At 38.0% G+C, this 10,763-nt stretch overlaps 1 long non-coding RNA gene across 1 annotated transcript; it reads left to right on the forward strand.

Annotated features, from left to right (window-relative positions):
- Positions 1–137: 137 nt before the first annotated feature.
- On the forward strand, positions 138–6,171 carry LOC125109045 (uncharacterized). Its single transcript, XR_007130086.1, has 2 exons — positions 138–296; positions 6,107–6,171. It is a non-coding gene; the product is annotated as an uncharacterized LOC125109045 (long non-coding RNA).
- Positions 6,172–10,763: the final 4,592 nt, after the last annotated feature.

Genomic DNA, 10,763 nt, shown 5'->3' on the forward strand with positions numbered 1-10,763 from the left:
GCGTGTGTTCCAGGTTTAGCGAGACCGTCGAAAGGGTGAAGCTGTTCTGAAACTTTCTCTTCCCTTTCATCCGAATGTCTTCTTCCTTTTACTTCAGTCTCTCTGATACACTGCTTCCCTTACGCCTTTCTCCATGCTCGGTCTTTCCCACCTCCGTTAATGGCTGTATCTCTTCCTTCCCCTTACCCACATACGCCGGACAGTGGATTCTCAGTTGACCTTCTTTATTAGCAGTAATACGGCCAGCCGCTGCTACTCCTCGTTTTAGCAAAATGTGGAAAATGTCGATTCCAGAGGTATTTCAAACTTAACGCACCCATCCTCCGTGAAGACAAAGGTCATACTGGCCTTGTGAACTGTTGGCATTCTCAGCACCTGCCACGTAGTAGGTGATCACTGTTTTTCTGTCCAAAAGTGCAGTAGTGAATGTGACATCGTTTTGGAGCGAGGGGTAGAAGCAGATGAGTAGAAGCTTAGCCACAGATAAGAAAGAAGCCTTGATCCTTTTGTATTCAAAACCTTAGTTGATAAGCACCACCCTCCAACCAGTCCTGGGCATGGACTGGTACCTCTTCTTCATGACCTTTCCATTTTTCAGTTTTACTTCCTTAATACAATAGTTAACACGATGAGTTTAGAAAAAGCCTCTCACTGCCTAAGAGGTGTTTTTGTTTGTTTTGTTTTTTGTTTTTTTTGGTGAATTAACTCATTTTTAATCCTCATAGCAGCCCAATGAGGTCAGTATTAACATGTGACCACAGAGTCTGGAAAAACATATACACAAAATAAATGAATGATTACATTACAATGGCATTACGCATTCGAGGTATTCTCTCTCATTAGTAATGTACGACTCAATGTGTGCGTTTCAATCAACATGTTTCACTAATGCAGCCTTTCAATCCATGCTGGTGCCTCTGTGGTGCACTGCTCAAGTGATTTATGTCTCTGATTTCCTTCAATAAGCCTATGCCAGAAAACATAAGCAAGGGAGTTCAATCATTTTTTAAAAAACTATCTTTCTAGACTGATGACCACTCTATTATTACCGCCATTTTTATTTGAAGGATAAAATAAGGCACAGAGAAATTAACTTGCCCAAAGTCACTTGGCAAAGCTGGATTCTACAACTCTGTATGGTACATCATGCTTGGATGAGTTCCCAGCACTTCTGCTATTGTTGAAGCTCTTACTCTTCTACTCCTGGGTTACTTGCAGCAGCCTCATTGTTTTCCATATCTTCTCTCCTTGCTGTTTCTGGAATGCCCAATCTCTCTTCCATATAGCTTTCATATTTTTGTGCACACTGTTCTCTTTATTGGGGTTCCTTTCCTTATCCCTCCATGTAGCCTGACTAACTCCAACACACGATGCAAGATTCATTTTGGCATGGCATTCCCTGGTGCCCCTAGGTGGGGTGAGGTCCCTCTTTTATAGTCCTGTTTCACCACCTGCGTTCTTCCGTTATGGTGCTTATTTGTCTCCAACATCAGACTGTGAGATTCCAGAGAACAAGTACCCCTTCTTTGTTTTATCTTTGTATTCCTCAGGTCTAGAAAAGAGTGTGAGACATGGTGAGCATTCAATAAGTCTATATTTAAATGATTCCACTCAAGTAGTAGAGTGTAGTGCCCTGTGAGGCCCATAGGATTTGTTTGGCATGTGATCCAGGTGAACTGGTATTGTGGAGTTTTCATATGAGTATCTTTTTCTCCCACACTGTTTTTCAGGTCTAATTAAGACAGAGATTGCCCTGCAAATTATGCTATATACAATCCTTGAGTAAAGAGTGTTAATGTTCTTATGCATGTATTAATTTATTTGAAGAGCTGCATATTTTGAAATCAAATCATTTTTTCCTAGAATTATCCTCCATCAGTGCTTGTGAAACCTTAATGTGCATAAGATTCATCCAGAGAGTTTGTTAAAACAGATTCTGATTTAGTAGTTCTTGAGTGGGGCCTAGAATTTGCATTTCAAACTCAGAGATAATGCTGCTACTATTGCTATTCTTCAAGTCACACTTCTCCTGGCTCTGCACTATATGATGGGCATAGAGACAATGTGTCGTGGGAGGGTGATGGTCTTGACTTACAGTCATTTTTACCTAAGACTATGTATAAGTGTCATCACTTCTAGCATTCACAACAGAAGTTCCATGAAAGATTTTTTTGAATATATAGCTGCTATGTGCTAGGTATTGTTTCAGGTGCTAGAGACAAAACAGAAGGATCTTTGCCTTCTCGAAGGACAACAAACAAAAAGTGAGAAAGCAGAAAATAAAGTAATAAAAGAAAATTAAATGGTGGGGCGCCTGGATGGGTCAGTTGGTTAAGCCTCCAAGTCTTGATTTCAGTTCAGATCCTGATCTTGGGGTTGTGAGTTCTGGCCCTGTGTTGGGCTCTGCACTTAGTGGGGAGTCTGCTTGAGATTCTCTCTCCCTCTCCCTCTCCCCTCCCCCTGCCCCCTCTCATGCACACATACTTTCTCTAAAATAAGTAAATAAATCTTTGAGTATATATAAATAAATAAATCTTTAAATAAATAAGTCTTTAAAAATTAAAAAAAAATGGTAATGTGAAAGAGAGTGGCTCAGTTAGGTTTGGTAGTCAGGGAGGCATCTAAGCTGTCCTAAATGGTAAGGAATCAACCAGAAGATGTAGTGGAAAGATATTACTGCATTCCTTCTCATTCTTTGTGCCATTCATTCATTCATTTATAAAGATTTTGTTTATTTATTTATTTGGGGGGGGGGAAGCGAGCGCACATGAGCAGGGAGGAAGGACAGAGTGAGAGATAGAAGCAGATTCCCCACCAAGAAGGAAGCCCATTGCAGGGCTCAATACGAGAGTCCTGAGATCATGACCTGAGCTGAAGGCAGAAGTTTAATTGGCTGAGCCACCCAGATGCCCCTCTTTATTTATTTATTCAAAAAAATTTTAATTCCAATGTAGTTAACATGCAGTGTTACATTAGTTTCAGGTATATAATGTAGTAATTCAACATATCACTCAGCGCTCATCACGATATGTGTCCTCTTAATCCCCATCACCCATTTCACGCATACCCACTGACCCCCTGCACCCCCTGCCCCGGTAAACATTTTTTCCTCTATAGTTAAGAGTGTTTCTTAGTTTGTCTCTCTTTTTTGGTCCCTTTGTTCTTTTATTTCTTAAGTTGCATATGTGTGAGAAATCATTTGGTATTTGTCTTTCTCTGATTGGCTAATTTCACTTAGCATTATACTCTCTAGTTCCATCCATGTTGCAAATGGCAAGACTTCATTCTTTTTTATGGCTCAGTAATATTCCATCATATGTATATCTACCACTTCTTTATACATTCATCTATCAATGGACACATGGGCTGCTTCCATAGTATGGCTATTGTAGATAATGCTGCTATAAACCTAGGGGAGCCTGTATCCTTTTGAATTAGAGTTTTTCTATTCTTTGGGTAAATACCCAGTAGTGTGATTCCTGGATCATACAGTGGTTCTATTTTTAATTTTGGGGGGAACCTCCATACTATCCTTTAATACTAGCTGACTGGTATCCTAGAGCACTGTCCTTGATCCACTTCTCTATCTAAACACTCTCCCTACTCTCACAGCGTTAAATACCATTTATAGCTAACTCTTAATGTCATATCTCCAGCCTAAAGTGTTTACATGGGTTCCAGGCTTATAGATCAGACAGCCTCCCTAACATTTCCACTTAAAAGTCAAATAGGCATCTCAAACTTAACTTCGAGTTCACACCCAGAACAATTGATTTCCCACTCCAAGGGCAGGAATGCATCTAGATCTGAGTACAAAGTTGAAACAGGATCTGAGAGGAAAAAAACCAGTTGGGAGCTGAGGCAGAATTCTCTCTCCTGTCTTCACTTCTCTGTAGGCATCTGTTTTGTCATCATTCTTTGAGCCCCAGGTTCATGACAGAATATGGCTATTTATGGCTCATGCATTCTATGTTGTGAATTGAGCCATCATTATTGCTGTCCAAATAGTTTATACTTTCCACCTTCTAGGCACTTGCTAGGAATATACTTCCTTCACAGTTCAGAGGAGGGTGGGAAGATGGGAGTGACTGAGAGGATGTGAGTAGTTCTGTCCAGAGAGTTGTGAAGAAAAATGTATGTCACTTCCAGGTTGAGCAGTTGATTCTTTATGTGAGTTCCTCCAAACTTCACCTGTTTCTTTGACAAGGTGATGGCAACATTCAAGATGGTGTCTGTTCCAATAGTCTGTATCCTTGAGTCGCTGCTCTTGCATAAAGCCATCGATCATCCTGTGATGAACATGTGGGAGAAAGAAATACACCTCTGTTGTTATTTTTGAGGTTGTTATGGCAGTAAAATGTAGCCTGCGCAGACTGACACACAGGGACAGCCACACAGAGAGGCTCTTCTCATCTCTTGATTTTAATTCCAAATACTCAGGGGAGATTTTCTGATTGGCTCCACTTGGGTCTGGTTTCTAGCACTTATTCAATGATCAATGACAAGGGCTAGGGGTCATATTGTACCTTATACAGAGGGGCCCTCTGTTACAGTAAAGTGGATCATAGTGAGTAGGCAAACTTTCCACAAGGGTGTCTACTGTAAACACATGGCTATAAAATTAGACCATTGTATGCAAATGTAAAAACAGTATATGAAATTGAAACACTTTAACCTTTTACATAAAAATTTTAGACTCTCATTACTCATTCAATGTTTATTGACATCCTGCTACATTCCAAACTCTTCTAGGCACCAAGAACACAAAAGCAATCCAGAGAGAAAAACCCTTGCACTCACAGAAACACAACAAACAAATGAAATGCATTAATATACAATGATGGGGGAACTAAAAGGGTAAGAATCAAGAGAGAGGAGTGCATTGGTTACCTATTGTTGCTTAACAAATTACCCCATCTTAAACAGTAGACATTTATTATCCCACAGAGTTTTTGAGGGTCAGGACTCCAGGAGCAGCTTAGATGGAAGGATCCAGCTCCAAGTCTTTCGAGTTCTCAGCCAAGCTGGTTGGGCAGAACTGCAGACATCTCCAAGCTCCACTGGAGGGGCTGGAGAATCCACAGGTGAGCTCAATCATGTGATCACTGGCTGCTGGCCAGTGGCCGACCTACTCCAGGGGCATCTTGGGGCTCATTATAAAGCATTTAGGAGCTGACTTCACATTTCACGGATGAAAGAATGTCCACAAAAAGATGCAGTGCAAGGTTTTCTGATTACTTAACTTCATGACTGGGTGGCAAGGAATAATTTGTGGAAAGAAAGCTTAGCTTAGGTAGAACAGGCTAAGAATAGAACTCCAAGGAACGTAAATACCAGAAGGAGAGAGAGACTTTTGTCAATTAGCATTTATTGAATATTTACTATCTGCTGAGTTTTGTGCCAAATGCTTTATATAGTTCAAGAAAGGGAAGAAAAATTTCAAGACAGAGTTCAGGATGATGATCTCAGGTAAATGGTCTCCTCTTAGCCCTAAACATTTTAATTTATGTTTGAGTATCATAGAGAGAAGGATTATACGGGGAAGCATAAAGAGGTAATTTTCCCCCACATAATCTATGAGAGGTTTGGGGATCCCAAGGCCGTACTCCTTAGGAACTACTGAGGCAGTGTATAGTACCAAGGAAATATATCTCTTGTTGAGCTCAGAGAAGCCTCTGCACAGTGTCCCATGGATATGAAGTGATTTTAGGGGACTGTCAACCACATGCAGCCCTTACAAGGAGGGAGCTGTAGTGGAGGTAGTGTCAGAGCCTCTTGGCACTTAATGGGCAGTGTCCGTGATGAGAAGGAGAGGAAAAATGATTGCTTTTTTGATATGATCCATATCGGCTATGTAGGGACCCTTGAAGATAACTCCTAGAAATTGCCACGGTTGTTGAGGACCCTTTCGTGGAGGTAAGAGAGTCACTGGATACACTTTGTGGGGAGGACCCACAATAGCAATGAGAATGAAACAGAGAAAAGTATGACACTTAGATATTTATGACAGGAAAGAACTCTTCTGGTGGATGTTAGAAAGCTGTTAGAAGGACCTGTACTTACTAGTAAAATATGTTCTCCTCTTCCTCATTTTTCCATTTCACAGGAAGTTGAAACTCTTGGCTAGACCTCCCCCCACCTTTGAACTAGAATATGGAGATTGAAGATTATGTAAAAAGGAACAAGAGGAAGAAAAAGAGAAAAGAAATAGAAGAAAATAAAGATTTTTTCTAACTATAGAAGACAACTAAAATTTATTCTCAATATATGTTCTAGAAATAGAATCACTAGTCATAAATATCAGTTAATTTTTGAATTGTGGTTTTCCACTGACTCTAATAGTGAATTTTCTCCTTTGTAAATTTTTTAGTATATGTAATTCTAAAAGTTTGTGAACATGTGATTGCTTCATACAGCCTCCCTAAGATAGTTCTGGTGCACCCTGAGACCCACATTAATAACTTTTTCAAACATCTTAGATCAAGAAAACTGATCCATGTAATGATTTATTTTAAGCATAAGTTAAAAACCAATAGCTAAACCATTGACAAAGCTATATTTAACTCCTATATTATAGCTATCCTCAGTTGACATTTCATTATGCAGAGATGCAAAGAGATAGATGGTCCTAAGAGCAAGAACACTTGAGCTGTGAGACTTGGAAATTCTTGCTAAAGGACTATTCACTGATAACATTGCCTTCAAAGACGCACTGGGCTTACAAAAAGAATGAATTTTAAAAATCTGGCACTCATTAACATTTAGATGTTTGGGCCAGCAACAATATATAAATAAAAAAAATATATATATACACATATATAAAAAATATATATATAACATTAAAAGTGTCTTTATGATGTGGTTTCATTGAGGGGAATTAAAGGATCATAGCGATGGATTACAACAAAACATTTGAAGTTGCAGTTATGTTATATATGGTGAATGACTCTGAAAGTCTTAAAAATAAAAGTCTTAAAAATATAATATATATAATATATATACAATATACGTAGTATATATCATATATGTGTATATATATATATATATTTTTTTTTTAAGACATATCCTAAAGACCACTTTTAATGTCAGGACTGGTGAGGATAAGAAAATATGAGACATGTAGTTCAACTATCTAAAATTAAAGACAAAATAGAGTTTGGGACTAGCTACACATGTATTCCTTTAGAGTACTGTAAGTTTCCATTTTATTGGATTCTTTAGAAACTAATGACTCTGTTCAGTAAAGTTTTTGTGAGCTAATCATATTGCTACTTTTACAAATTATTCCTTCTTTTTAAATTTTTTAATGGAAACTCTTTAGTAAAATAAGAATGGAAACTTTTGTCCATCAAAATGTCTTCCCATATAACCCATTTATCAAACTGTAATGGACTGAAAAATGGCTCTTCAGAGATGTCCATGTCCTAATCTCTGGAACGGGTGAGCATGCTACCTTACATGATATAAAGGAATTTGCAGATGTGATTAAGATGTGTTAAAGATCTCAAGATAGGGAGATTATCCTGGATTATCCAGGTGGACCTAATGTAATCCCAAGGGGCCACAGGAGAGGGGATTGGAGGGGGTCAGAATCAGAGAGGAGGATGCAAAGGTGGAAACAGCACTCCAAATCAGAGAGACAGGTCAGAAGGTGCTATGCTGCTGACTTGAAGATGCAGGAAGGGGCTAAAACCCAAGGAATGCAGGCAACTAATTGCTGGACAAACCAAGGAAATAGGTGTTTTCCTACATCTTCCAGAAGGAACACAAACCTTCCACCATCTTGATTTTGGCCAGTGAAATTGACTTTGAAGTTCTGACCTCCAGAACTGTACGATGGTAGATTTGTGTTGTTCTAAGCCACGGATTTGTGGTAATTTGTGGCAGCAGCAATAGTAAAGGAATATACCAACTAAATAAAGCCTTAGATCATTTCTGTTTTGTAAACAAGGGAATAATATTAGCCAGGTAGATTTCAAGCTTCAGAGTGTTAGCTGCTGCCAAAATACTATCCCTTCTCTTACTTCCACCAAACATTTCTCCTTCATTGCATCTTTATCCTGCTGTTGGCTGAATATTCCCGTTTGATGTGACTTTTGACAAGTATCCAGTCTCCACAGAGAGAAAGCCAACTGACTCAGCTGATAACATGTTTTTCTCTAATGTTTAGTTTTCTTTGGGCTTAGCCATGTGTGTTAGTTTTTTAAAGTTTATAGCTCAAAAAGGCAGTATTTTGTGACCTTAAAAGTTGCAAAACCATTTTATACTCAACCCTGACCAAACTCACATATTTAAGAGATTTAATGATGCCCAGGCCTACAGTTCAGCTCTCTGAATTATCCATCAAAGATACTGTCCACTATGATCCTGGGTACCACACAACAGAAGAACTAAAATGTCTACTATTCTCTTGCCCTATATTAGGGTTTCTTTGTTAAATCTTGCCTTCTTGGATTTAGATACCTTTAAAAGAGTCTTGTGCTTGCACTTTCTTTTCATAGTCTAGTTCCTGAAAAACAAAATGTAACCACATTGTTAGCTTAGAGTTCAAATCCATTCTTAGATTCCATTTTAATTCATGATTTTCTTTAGAAATCTTGAGTGAAATGGACAAAGTCAAACAAAACTTTAGAAGAAATGTTGAAATTCCAATATTATTAGAGCATCTCAACTTTTAGTTCTGATATTACCCATTTTTGTAACATTTCAGAAACATCAGGGAATCATATTCATTTTCCCTTTCTGGGGCATTTTACCCCCTCAGGGTAAAAACAGAGATATCAACCCCAAAGAGCATCTATGGCTATTGAATGGATGGATGGACTTTTGACTGCTCATATTTGGCCCTCTCCCTGCCCGTGTTTGGGGAAATGCCCCATAGATGAGTCCTACAAGATCTTAAAAATTGTCCTAGGCTTGGTTAGAGGTAACTTCTTCTAGCCAAGGAATGAGATGATTCCACATAAAACTATACTGGTATTGTAAATGAACTCATTATCTAACGCCACATTGAATAGCCTGCTCTCAAGTCGGAAGAAGGGGAATTTAGTGAATGATAAATTGGGTAAGGAGAACTTTTGACTGAAGGGTATTCTTGAGTTCTGTCTTGAAAGATAGTTGGTATTTTCATAAAGGAAAAAAGAAAATAGCATTTTAGATGAGGAGATAATTTAACAAAATTAGTTGGTCTGAAATGGCATGATCCGGTGGAGAAAAGTTGACTCAGTCTCAACTCTGCACAATCAGAACAAATAACACTTTTTACCTTAAAGGTACACATTTTCTATTGAAAAATTGCCTTGAGCTCCTTCATGTATATTTCAAAATTCTCTTGCAAACCTGTGTGCTCTTATATATCCCAGGCCCTCTGTTTAAAATGCTATTACCTTCCCTGGTAACCCTATCCCAAATAGACCAGAAAGGCCTTACACATCTTCCAACACACAAATAATACTGCTCTCATATTCCTAGGCAGAATCAGGCTCCTGGGCTTTTGAGATACCTTGAACATATCTAGAATCTAGCACTCACTACATCTACATTATGTTCACATTACTGTAGTTTGTTTATTTGCTTTATTTTTTTGCTGGAAAATTTAAAAATGAATTCCTGAAATCATATTATTTTAGTCTCATATATTTTAGTATGAGTCTCTAACACATAAGGACTTTTTTTTGGAGATAGGGACTTTTAAGAACAGAATGACAACAGCATTATCACACCTCATAAAATTAACAATAACTCTGTAATATCTTTTTACTACCTAGTCTTTATTAAATTTCTCCAATTTCTCTAAAATGGATTTAGCTGACTACATCCTCAAGGTTCCAATCTGGGGCTTCTAGGACAACAATAAAGATTTATGTTTTACCATTGGAGTATTATAATATTGCCACTTAAACCGATTGCAGAAACTCTGTTTTAGACAGCACAGCAAGGACAAAAATTAAGATACAAAATAGAATGGAGAATAAAATTTCAGCCCTGAGGACTCATGACTTTGGCTTTATTACACAGTGTACTTTTCTCAGGGAAATACGAATCAAAACCACAATGAGATACCACTTCACACCAGTCAGAATGGCTAAAATTAACAAGTCAGGAAACAACAAATGTTGGGGAGGATGTGGAGAAAAGGGAAACCTCTTACACCGCTGGTGGGAATGCAAGCTGGTACAGCCACTCTGGAAAACGGTATGGAAGTTCCTCAAAAAGGTAAAAATAGAACTACCCTATGACACAGTAGTTGCACTGCTACTCAAAGGATGCAAACATAGTGATCCCGAAGGGGCATCTGCACCCCAATATTTATAGCAGCAATGTCCACAACCATGGAAAGAGCCCAGATGTCCATTGACAGATAAATGGATAAAGCATAAAGAATATGTTTTATATATATAAATATATACATATATATATAAATAAAACCGTCTAGTTGCAACCATCGTTGCAAATGGTAAGATTTCATTTTTTGATGGCTGATTATATATTACATATATATGTATATATACGTATATTATATTATATATACATGTACAGATATATATATATATTACTCAGCCATCAAAAAATGAAATCTTACCATTTGCAACGATGGTTGCAACTAGACGGCTGGAACTAGAGGGTATTATGCTAAGGGAAATAAGTCAATCAGAGAAAGGCAATTATCGTATGATTTCACTCATATCTGGAATTTAAGAAACAAAACAGAAGATCATAGGAGAAGGGAGGGAAAAATAAAAAAGACAAAATGATAGAGAGAG

This window comes from Lutra lutra, chromosome 9 (genome assembly GCF_902655055.1).
Source record: "Lutra lutra chromosome 9, mLutLut1.2, whole genome shotgun sequence".
Taxonomy (NCBI): domain Eukaryota; kingdom Metazoa; phylum Chordata; class Mammalia; order Carnivora; family Mustelidae; genus Lutra; species Lutra lutra.